The sequence below is a fragment of the Eumetopias jubatus genome, unplaced genomic scaffold (assembly GCF_037043125.1).
Source record: "Eumetopias jubatus isolate StellerSeaLion01/CBP00866 unplaced genomic scaffold, mEumJub1_p1.0 scaffold_4, whole genome shotgun sequence".
Classification (NCBI taxonomy): Eukaryota; Metazoa; Chordata; class Mammalia; order Carnivora; family Otariidae; genus Eumetopias; species Eumetopias jubatus.
The window spans coordinates 18032028-18044871 of NW_028274810.1; positions in this window are offsets into that span (position 1 = coordinate 18032028).

Consider the following 12844-nt stretch of genomic DNA (forward strand, 5'->3'; position numbering starts at 1 on the left):
GATAAGGGGTTAATACACAAAATACATAAAGAACCTATAGAACTCAACACCAAAAAAAACAAACCAAAGAATCCAATTAAAAAATGGGCAGACAGGGGCACCTGGGTGGTTCAGTCGTCAAGCGTCTGCCTTCGGCTCAGGTCATGATCCCAGGGTCCTTCTCCTCGGGAAGGCTGCTTCTCCCTCTCCCACTCCCCGTGCTTGTGTTCCCTCTCTCACTGCCTCTCTGCCTGTCAAATAAATTAATAAAATCTTTTTTAAAAAATGGGCAGAGGGCCTGAAGAACTCTCTCCCTCTCTCTCTCTGGAAAAAAAAAAAAAAAAGTTACTGAAGTGTTCCAGGCATGATATGATTGTGAGTGACAGTGGAGATGGAAAAAAATGTATGAATTTGAAAAACAAAACAAAAACAAAACTCATGGTGTGAATCATCAGTGCTCAGTGGATGGATATGTGGGATTCATGAGAAAGAGGTGAAGAAGGAAACTTTCAGATGATAGGGCTGCTTAATGAGACAGAGAACACTGAAGGAGAACTGGGTTTATCAAAGCAAAGATCTTATGTTAAGATTTGGAAATGATGTGTTTAAAATCTGTTGAAATCCTATTCTACATGGAGAGGTTTTGACTGGAGACCCCAAAGATAAATACTATGGGGTAAAAGGAAAATGAAAATGCCTGGAAGAGAAGGGTAGTCCAGGAAAAGGAAATAAGAAGGAACAATTAGGGAAGTAATAAGAAAATCAGAATAATGAGCACACATATAAAGAAACTAAGAAAATATAACACTAAGAATGGAATTTTCAGAGTGGTAAGTACTATTAAGATGCCATGTAGAATACAGAATGAAAATTACAGATTTGAAAATCACTGGTCAAAGTGCCTTTTATAATTAAACTATAACATAAAACAAACTCCATAATTTATACTATAAGGTCCTAATATTAATTCTGAATTTATTCTTCAATAAAAAATTTTTAAAAAGTCAAATTTAATATTTTCAACTTCGGTCTGACTTTATTTTATTCATCTTTTGATTTTACATTTGACTTCAGGTTGACAAAATTAAATGGATCATAACTTTCAAAATTAGACTACTGCTTTTTTTCTCCAAAGAGAATCCCTATATATTTAATTTATTGTTCATCTATCGTTTTTTATCTCATTTTCCCTACCCCCATGCTATCTATAATTTACCGGTATCTCATGCAGCTCTTAAAACCATTTATATATCTCCTTAATAAAGAGTCATTATCATGATCTCATATCTACAAAATTACATTAATGTAACTATATTGTGGCTTTTTTTCCTCTTAATACTGGCCTTTGATCCATCTTGAGGTCTATGTTGATGTATGCAGATGTAATTTATTTTTACTGCTGTAAGATGTCCTATTGTTTCTTTTTTTTTAAGATTTTATTTATTTATTTGACAGACAGAAAAAGCATAACCAGAGGGAGTGGCAGGCAGAAGCAGAGGGAAAAGCAGACCCCCCACTGAGCAGGGAGCGCAATGTGGGACTCGATCCCAGGACCTTGAGATCATGACCTGAGCCCAAGGCAGATGCTTAACCGACTGAGCCACCCAGGCGCCTGTCTTAATTGTTTCTATATATCACATTTTATTTACCTATTCATTTATTGCCGAACACTTAAGATTGTTTTCCTCTCTTTGCTATTACAAAGTAAACACACTTGCATTTGTACACACAGAGGCATGAATATCTTCATATGTGTCTCTTTATTTGCTTGGCTTACATTTTGCTAGGCTGTTTAAATACTGGGGCATATGGAGTTCCTGGCTGGTAAAATATGTATAATTTAAGGTTCATTAATTTCTTGCAAAATTATTTCCAGAATGGCTGCATCCATTTTTATAAGCTTTCCTGTGCTAGAGCCTGAGGACCTTTATTATAATTTAGAGAATATTTGTAGGTTTTACATTCAGAATTTCTCATGGTGTACTTCAAGTTTCAAGTCTTTCTCAATAGATGTGTTTCTACTGATATGCTCTGAAAAGAATTATCAGATTTCATACACACAATTCTTATTAAGAATTCTTCCAGCTATCTCTTTTATTTTATTTATGTATTCATTAACATACGTGTTTATCAACTTAGAGTATTTTAAGCTTTCCTGCCTCTTTTATCGAAACATTTTGTGCTCTGGTCAGCACCTCTGAATACCATATGGTAAGAGAACTGTTTATTACGATGTTGCTCTCTGGAAGTAGATTGGAGAAAAGAAGAGCATGTGTGTTTCTTAAAATGGTGGTGTGGGGAGGGTGAAGATTGGTGGATGTTTTAATTGAACTATTTCATTACTTTTTTTTAAAGATTTTATTTATTTATTTGAGAGAGAGAGAATGAGAGATAGACAGCACGAGAGGAAAGAGGGTCAGAGGGAGAAGCAGACTCCCCTCTGAGCAGGGAGCCAGATGCGGGACTCGAGCCCGGGACTCCAGGATCATGACCTGAGCCAAAGGCAGTCGCTTAACCAACTGAGCCACCCAGGCGCCCTATTTCATTACTTCTTAATTTTTTTTTTTTTTGTCTTGAGATCTCACTTAGGAGACAACTTACAAAACATCCTATAAAGCCCTTTATCCTAGAATGCACTTTATAAATTGCTGAGAAATTCCTTATACTAAGGAATATTTTGAGATTGATTTACCTTCACAAAAATTTTACATATCTATAATTGAACAACAATAACAACAACATACTCACAGGCCAAAAATGAAAATTGAGTTGATTTCCATTGGTTCCGGTGGCTTCAGAGAAATATTTTTTTTGGATGAAATTATCTTTTTTTTCCTCCCGGGGTGAAAACGTTTTTCCAATTCTTTCCTCACATTTTAGCAGTATAAAGTAATGCATAAAGGACAGCAAGTTAAGATGCAGAAAGGCACAGTTTTGTCCAATTTTCCTTCCCAACTCTTATTGAAATGATGAACAGAATATTCAAATTTGAAAAAAAATCTGAAACTCAGCTTATAATTAGAGAAGGGTGCTACCCACATGTAGAGAACAATAAAGAATTAGTATTAGATCTAGTGCATATAGAATTAGACTTGAGGAGGTCACCAAGAAATGCTTTATACTTGCTTCTTTTCCTAAGAAACGGTACCATCCCTGGGAAGTTACTAGAGAACACCCTAAGCAGAAGCCCATTGAAAGTTACTGATTTGTAGTGAGATACGGAAGCAAGGGAAGCTTTGCACTGTATAGAGAGTTTAGGACCTAAGCTTCATTCCTCCCAATACAAAGCAGTATTTGAAACCAGTATATATAATCAGGATGATTATATATCACAATTTTGTTGGTGGCTAAAATAAACAGAAAGGCAGCCAGGAGTAGAGCTGGTAACAGGCGTGGCTGGAGACAGAAGGGGTGCAGCAAAATCACAAAGTTGCCTAGTATCAGGGTCTGCCCAAACACAAGATGGACAAAATAAACAGCACCTTTGCTGCAGGTTCACCAATCCTAAGGAAGGAAAGACACAGATATGAAGTTCCTCTGTTAGATTACTCTAGATTTTCTCCCCACTAACCTCAGGTAGCTTGATCTTTAAACAGATAATGTAATTTTATAGCAACTATTTCTCCAGCTTAACATGTTTTTTTTGGATGGACCTATGTGAGGTTTATCTAATAAGATGAGGAAAAGCAGTCTTTGGCTCTGACACATGACTTAATGACATAAACAAGAAGTAGAAATACTATTTAGTATAGCAGCGACAAAGTCACATGAAATTAAAATACTTTTGCTTTTTCCCTGTTCTAGGTTTTGTATCAGTCTGGACATAGAGACATGTTTTTAAAATCCTAGAGAATAAAATTTTAGGGGTGGGTTCAGGATTCCTTGACACTTTTCCATATGTTAATTTAAATGATATTCAAAACATGGTTCAAAGATAACAGATTAGCCTATTTGCCACACCAGTAGGAAAAACCTACACGCCAATCTTCTAAAATCTTTGGAATCAATTGGTTCTAAGCATCGTTTTTGTTGGGAATTAAAAAAAAAAGACTATTGGTTTTATTGGTTATAGTCTTAGAGGTTCAGAGCAAGATGATACATATGAATAGTTCTTCTCAATCCCACAAAAAAAATATATTCCTCTCTGGTTCTCCATGACATAAGTCCATGAACCAAATGAGTGCCATTCTTCCTTGCTAGTAGACTCTGGCTTTCATTTCAGAGGTTAAAAATGTTGTATATGTACTTTCATTGTCTTTCTTTTTGTTAATGAAAGCAGTAGGACCAAATCCTGACAAATGGAATCTTGCTGGGCAACTCCTGGGAAATGTTTTCCTATACAATAAAAAGATAGTCACCAGAGCGCCCATTTCCTTATGCTAAACCATACTTGTTCCTAAGTATGATGCTAAGAAAGGTTTCATCCATTTTATGTTCAAGAGGGAGACATCACTAGCACACTGAAGATTTCAAAGCAACTATATGCTTGATATACGACTGAGTGTCTTTATATCTTTAGAACTCCTCGCCCTCATCATTTTGTGACATGAGAAAATACATAACTCTTCCTGAGCCAGGTTTCTGGCCTCTGCTGATTCCCTGGCTGATGTTGATGCTGAAGATAAACAATGTTCTAGTTTTCAATGTTTTCTGAATGCATCTTCACTGTCATCCCAAATGTCCTGTTAATCAGTTACAGGTTTTATTGTTTTGATCCCTTGATTCCATTTTTATTATGTTATGTTAATCACCATACATTACATCATTAGTTTTTGATGTAATGTTCCATGATTCATTGTTTGCGTATAACACCCACTGCTCCATGCAGTACGTGCCCTCCTTAATACCCATCACCAGGCTAACCCATCCCCCCACCCCCTGCTCCTCTAGAACCCTCAGTTTGTTTCTGAGTCCATAGTCTCTCACGGTTTGTCTCCCCCTCCGATTTCCCCCCATTCATTGTTCCCTGCCTGCTATCTTCCTCTTCTTCTTCTTTTTTTAAAATATAAAGTATTATTTGTTTCAGAGGTACAGGTCTGTGATTCAACAGTCTTACACAATTCACAGTGCTCACCATAGCACATACCCTCCCCAATGTCTATCACCCAGCCACCCCATCCCTCCCATCCCCCACCACTCCAGTAACCCTCAGTTTGTTTCCTGAGATTAAGAATTCCTCCTATCAGTGAGATCATATGATACATGTCTTTCTCTGATTGACTTATTTTGCTCAGCATAATACCCTCCAGTTCCATCCACGTTGTTACAAATGTCAAGATTTCATTCCTTTTGATGGCTGCATAATATTCCTATATATATATATATATATATATATATATATATATATATATATATATACACCCCACATTTACTTTATCCATTCATCTGTCGATGGACATCGTAGCTCTTTCCATAGTTAGGCTATCATGGACATTGCTGCTATAAACATCAGGGTGCATGTACCCCTTTGGATCCCTACATTTGTATCTTTGGGGTAAATACCCAGTAGTGCAATCGCTGGGTTGGAGTGTAGCTCAATTTTCAACTTTTTGAGGAACCTCCATACTGTTCTCGAGAGTGGTTGCACCAGCTTGCATTCCCACCAAAAGTGTAGGAGGGCTCCCCTTTCCCCGAATCCCGGCCAACATCTGTCCTTTCCTGACTTGTTAATTTTAGCCACTCTGACTGGTGTGAGGAGGTATCTCATTGAGGTTTTGATTTGGATTTCCCTGATGCCGAGCGATGTTGAGCACTTTTTCATGTGTCTGTTGGCCATTTGGATGTCTTTGGAAAAATGTCTGTTCATGTCTTCTGCCCATTTCTTGACTGGACCATTTGTTCTTTGGGTGCTGAGTTTAATAAGTTCTTTATAGATTTTGGATACTAGCCCTTTATCTGATATGTCATTTGCAAATATCTTCTCCCATTCTGTTGGGTTGTCTTTTGGTTTTGTTGACTGTTTCTTTTGCTGTGCAAAAGCTTTTTATCTTGATGAAGTCCCAATAGTTCAGCTTTGCCTTTGCTTCCCTTGCCTTTGGCCATGTTTCTAGGAAGAAGTTGCTGTGGCTGAGGTCGAAGAGGGTGCTACCTGTGTTCTCCTTTAGGATTTTGATGGACTCCTGTCTCACATTTAGCTCTTTCAACCATTTGGAGTCTATTTTTGTGTGTGGTGTAAGGAAGTGGTCCAGTTTCATTCTTCTGCATGTGGTTGTCCAATTTTCTCAACACCATTTGTTGAGGAGACTGTCTTTATTTCCATTGGACATTCTTTCCTGCTTTGTCAAAGATTAGTTGACCATAGAGTTGAGGGTCCATTTCTGGGCTCTCTTTTCTGTTCCTAGGTATCTTATGGTTTTGGGTGTAATTGTAAATGGGATTGACTCCTTCATTTCTCTTTCTTCTGTGTTGTTGTCGGTGTATAGGAATGCCACTGATTTCTGTGCATTGATTTTATATCCTGCCACTTTCCTGAATTCCTGTATGAGTTCTAGCGGTTTTGGGGTGGAGTCTTTTGGATTTTCCACATAAAGGATCATATCGTCTCCAAAGAGTGAGAGTTTGACTTCTTTGCTGATTCGGATGCCTTTTACTTCTTTCTGTTTTCTGATTGCTGTGGCTAGGACTTCTAATACTATGTTGAATAGCAGTGGTGAGAGTGGACATCCCTGACGTGTTCCTGACCTTAGGGGGAAAGCTCTCAGCTTTTCCCCATTGAGAATGATATTCGCTGTGGGTTTTTCATAGATGGCTTTTATGATATTGAGGTATGTACCCTCTATCCCTATACTCTGAAGAGTTTTGATCAAGAAAGGATGCTGTACTTTGTCAAATGCTTTTTCTGCATCTATTGAGAGGATCATATGGTCCTTGTTCTTTCTTTTCTTAATGTATTGTATCACATTTATTGATTTGTGGATGTTGAACCAACCTTGCAGCCCAGGGATAAATCCCACTTGGTCATGGTGAATAATCCTTTTAATGTACTGTTGGATCCTATTGGCTAGTATTTTGGTGAGAATTTTTGCATCCATGTTCATCAAGGATATTGGTCTGTAATTCTCCTTTTTGATGGGGTCTTTGTCTGGTTTTGGGATCAAGGTAATGCTGGCCTCATAAAACAAGTTTGGAAGTCTTCCTTCCATCTATTTTTTGGAACAGTTTCAGAAGAATAGGTATTAATTCTTCTTTAAATGTTTGGTAGAATTCCCCTGGGAAGTCATCTGGCCCTGGGCTTTTGGTTATTGGGAGATTTCTTTTTTTTAAGATTTTATTTATTTATTTGAGAGAGCGAGAATGAGAAAGAGAGAGCACATGAGAGGGGGGAGGGTCAGAGGGAGAAGCAGACTCCCTGCTGAGCAGGGAGCCCGATGTGGGACTCGATCCCGGGACTCCAGGATCATGACCTGAGCCGAAGGCAGTCGCTTAACCAACTGAGCCACCCAGGCACCCTTTTGGGAGATTTTTGATGACTGCTTCAATTTCCTTAGTAGTTTGGGTCTGTTCATGTTTTCTATTTCTTCCTGGTTCAGTTTTGGTAGTTGATACATCTCTAGGAATGCATCCATTTCTTCCAGATTATCTAATTTGCTGGCATATAGTTGCTCATAATATGTTCTTATAATTGTTTGTATTTCTTTGGTGTTGGTTGTGATCTCTCCTCTTTCAGTCATGATTTTATTCATTTGGGTCATTTCTCTTTTCTTTTTGATAAGTCTGGCTAGGGGTTTATCAATCTTGTTAACTCTTTCAAAGAACCAGCTCCTAGTTTCGTTGATCTGTTCTACTGTTCTTTTGGTTTCTATTTCATTGATTTCTGCTCTGATCTTTATGATTTCTCTTCTCCTGCTGGGTTTAGGCTTTATTTGCTGTTCTTCCTCCAGCTCCTTTAGGTATAGGGTTAGGTTCTGTATTTGAGACCTTTCTTGTTTCTTGAGAAAGGCTTGTATTGCTATATACTTTCCTCTTAGGGCCACCTTTGCTGCACCCCAAAGATTTTGAACAGTCGTGTTTTCATTTTCATTTGTTTCCATGATTTTTTAAAATTTCTTCTTTAATTTCCTGGCTGATCCATTCATTCTTTAGTAGGATGCTCTTTAGTCTGCATGTATTTGAGTTCTTTCTGACTCTCCTCTTGTGACTGAGTTCTAGGTTCAAAGCATTGAGGTCTGAAAATATGCAGGGAATAATCCCAATCTTTTGGTACCGGTTGAGACCTGATTTGTGACCTAGGACGTGATCAATTCTGGAGAATGTTCCATGGGCACTAGAGAATAATGTGTATTCTGTTGCTTTGGGATGGAATGTTCTGAATATATCTGTGAAGTCCACTTGGTCCAGTGTGTCATTTAAAGTCTTTATTTCCTTGTTGATCTTTTGCTTAGATGATCTCTCCATTTCAGTGAGGGGGGTGTTAAAGTCCCCCACTATTATTGATTCCTTGAGTCTGTCATTAGAAATAGGGAGCTCATATAGATATGAAATTCAAATGTCAGAAAAAATGATAGAAATTATTTAAAAAGAGGAGGGGAAGAATATTAACATATAAACATATTGTAGCTCACATTTTGTTTAACTCAAATTTAGTCTTCTTATTTCTTAGAGCAATAAGTTTGACAATTTCAGCAACTATAGCCCAGTGAAAACAGTGTAAGCTATTCCACTGTAGATATTTAGAATGGCAAATGCCAAACCTTCATGAACCTGTACATGAGAAGCATTTGAAACAGGGCTTTGTATCCCTCTGCCTGTGATGCATATTCAAACAGCAATATACCAGAGGAATGAGGGAACAGCAGGAGAACTTTTCCACTTGGTTTGTGGATCTATCCCTGAATAGATCTTTCTAGTATTAATATTATAAAATACAGAAGAATGAAACCCCTCATGTTTAGCCTATAAAAAGATTCCACAATGACAAAAAGGAAGAAAAAAATGGTTATACCATTCAAGGATAAGAAGAAAAAAAGCTTTGAAAAAAATCTTGCTGTAAGGAAAAGAAGAAATGTTAGAATGCATCTATCCATGTTTTCAATGTAATTCAATATAACTTGGATCCTTTGTAACAGGAGATGAAATGGGGAATGATAAGACAAAAGACACATGACAAAAGTTCTGGCTGAGAGTCAGATTGAAATAAAACAGAGATGGATGAGATAGGAAAATACCGAAATTAAATTAAATGCAGCAGCAGGGAGAAAAGTCCCTTTTCCTTCGGAAAAGGAAATAACCGAGTTGATACTATAGAAAGTGACATGAGGGAAAAATATGTCCCAGAATGAGGAGGATGAGGCAAAGGAATGAAAATAACAAGCAAAGAGGATAGGTCTGGAGCCCTAAGAACAGCATTAAACCTGGAAATAATTGGTGCTCCCTAGAGAGACCTCATAGCACAGTGGAATTGAAGCTATAGTAAGAAATACAATAAAAAAAAAAGTCAAAGAATGTCACATGTCTGTAGTTTGAAAGGCTTCAGCAGGGTTCGAGGGAAGATTAATAGAACTATACCCCTGTCTACATAAATTATGGTAACTTTCTTTAAATTTCAAGAATACAGAAATAATTGTATAAAACTCTAATCAGAAAGTTTAAAAAATGAAAAGGGGAAAACCTGTAAGATATCCACAAAGGAAGAAAATTAGGGCTCCCTTAATATTCTCACCTATAACATTAAATGAAGGAAATGCTAAAACAATAATTCATCTACATAGTTTTAAGGATAATATTTGTGACCCAAGAATTTCACTCCCTGACTACTTTTCATGTGAATATTAGAAATGAAAGAGTATTAAGCCCTATAACTGCCTGTAACTTAAATTATATCTATATCTATCTATAAATGTAGATAGATACAGATATCTTAGCCTGAAAAAATGATTGAAGAGCTCTAAAAAGGCATTTGTCTTGGCATAACTTCAAATCATCTAGAAATATAATTAAAACAAACTATTATAAATACTATTTCAAAACACTATACAAATGTCACCTATTTTCTTTACCTCTTTACCATTTTTTCCCAATATTATGCCTTCACTGAACTCTGATCTACCTGGAAACAACACTGTCTGCTGGTGTTCATTCTAGTGAAGGTTGCTTGTTTTGCAATAGAGAGAATATCCAATTATCACTTAAAGTTAGGTGTGTCTTTCTTATTTTACAAATGCCTCATCTAGTCCAAAAATTAATATTATAACATCAGAAAGTAAATTTCAGACATTAGAACCTGCTCCTATCTCAAGTCTTGCTATCATCTGGGTGGCTTTATAATTTATGGTGATGACTCAGAAAATATCCTAGTCTCTCAAATCTTTGGCTTCCTCATCTAGAGGGTTTTTTACCAACACTTTTCTTCTGCCATATGAGCCCTCACAGCTCTAATTTTGAAAAAAACAATATGTCCACTCTTAGACCACACTGAGTTATGATTTTATATCTCCAAATTTGCAAAAATCTTGGTTAAGGATGTAAAGTAACAAAAACTCTTATATAATTAGAGAAACGATGAAATAGTTCAAGCATTTCACATTATTTTGTGAATTTGAAAATGTGGTAATCCTATTATAGGCATATACACTGGAGAAAACATTTCATATGTGCCAAAAATAGTCATAGCTATCCTGTTTATTTTTCATTAAAATATATTCTGAAAACAACCCAAATGTCCGTCATAGAAGATTGGCTAAATATGTTGTGGTATTATGTTGGACAACTGAATATTTGCTTTTAAGATAACTGTCCACAGTCTCCCACCTTTTCTCTGTAACACATCATACGTCATATGTCTGCTGACTTCTTGGTATGTTTAGCCAATGAGAAGGGCTGTTGGATGATTTGAGAGTATGAAGAAGCTTTCTCCAAGCCAGAATATTTCTTCTTCTCAATGTGCTTCCTATGGTACCTAAATAGAAGCTATCTTTATTCCATGGCTCAATCTCTCGTTGGCCTCAGGTCTACAAAACAAAGCAGTCTCAACAAAGGCTCTGGGACCTATAGTAATATTACCTGTTTCCATTATCCCTCCAGCCCTGAAGGTGGTAGTGGCTTCTGATAGGCCCCCAAACATACTGTTTGGGTTGCAAAATGACTCCATGAGTTGTAAAACTTCACTACATCTCCTATATTAAGATGAGGGCATTATCTGGGATGGAATAGGACCCTGAAACCTGGAATATAGAAATTTGGGAGGAACTAGATTAGATAAAGCTGAGAACCTTGTAACCCCCAATTCCCCTTTAATGTTCCTGACCACCAGAAATAGCCTCATTTACCAATATCTTTGGAGACTAGCCTGAAAGACTCTATAATGACCTGATTAGAGGCAGTTGCCTCATAAAATGTTGTCTACTCTCTTCAAGACTCACCTCCACCAACTTTGTTGAAACTATCAGAATTTATCACTGTCTAAGGAGTATCACAACTTGTGCTTCATGGAGAGAAAGCTTATACAGCAAAATAATTGTGAGACATTACTGGTTTTTATTGTCAGGTATCTGAGAATATATGTGAAAATAAATTCTTAGGGTATTAGTTGAGAAGGATGAATTATAAATGAATTATAACATTGGATCAGACCAAATTTATTCATATGAGACATTTATATGAGATTTTGGATTTAATATTCTAGCTTCAGGATGCTAGGAGTGATCTTGGTTCGCTGCTTGATACCTGGATTCAAAAGTGGTCTATATGAAATGAAGTTGGCATGCCAGAATCTTTCTAGCATAATGTGTAGGGAAATAATTAAAATACTCAAGAAAATAGAAATGTTAGAGTAGATTATGTACCACTGCTCATCCTAATCTGAACTGTGTCTCTTAAAAGGCCTTAGAAGCCAATTTATTCACAAAGGCATTGAGAAAACGTAAGACCAAACCAACTCTCTCAAAAAAGTTATTTGGTGGCTGTGTTGATAGTAGGATATGCTGCTAATTATATGGGCTCCAATGACCTCATTAATTCTTTCATGTAAATATTAGGGAATTAGTTTGAAAGGTCTCAAACCTGGGATGGTAACATGAGAGGACTTAGGAGATCTTTTTCTTTTTAAATAACAGGTTTTTTTTTTTTTTTTATTGGACGGTCATAGAATCTGAAGATTTGGCTATTGAGTCACAGTGATTATGCGACTTAGCTGCCCATTTAAACTAAGTGCTATGTGATCTGCCGAGCCATAGTGGGGCATACAGAAGCAATCCCTTATTAAATGGAAATAGTATATGTTAGATAGTCCTTGAGTAGATTTTGAAGACACAAAGAAATTGTACGAGTAATTCAGACTTCAGTAAAACTACTCCTACACTAATTTCTATGATTTCATGAGCAATTCTTTATTATCAGTTGATGGAGGAAGAAAAATATCTCAAATCTGGTTTATAGATAGATATGCTAGCACCAGATTATAGTACAGATGACCTTTGCACAACACAGGTTTGAACTGTGAGGGTCTACTTAGAGACAGAATTTTTCTTGATAAATGCAGTATAGTATTGTGAAAGTATTTTCTCTTCCTATGATTTTGTTAATAACATTTTTTTTCTCTAGCCTACTCCATTGTAAGAATACAGTATATAACACATATAACATACAAAATAGTGTTATTCATTCTTCATGTTATTGGTAAGGCTTCTGATCAACAGTAGGCTATTAGAGTTAAGTTTTGGGGGAGTCAAAAGTTACATGTAGATTTTTCAACTACATGGCTAATGGCATCCCTAACTTCTATGTTGTTTGTGAGGCAACTGCAGTCTAAAATCATATTACAACTCTATTCAGGGGTGGTCCTGAAAGACAGTGGCAAATAGAATTTCTTCAGGTGAGCATAACTTCAGGCAGTATATCTAGTATATCTAGACTATATCTAGTCTGCTTT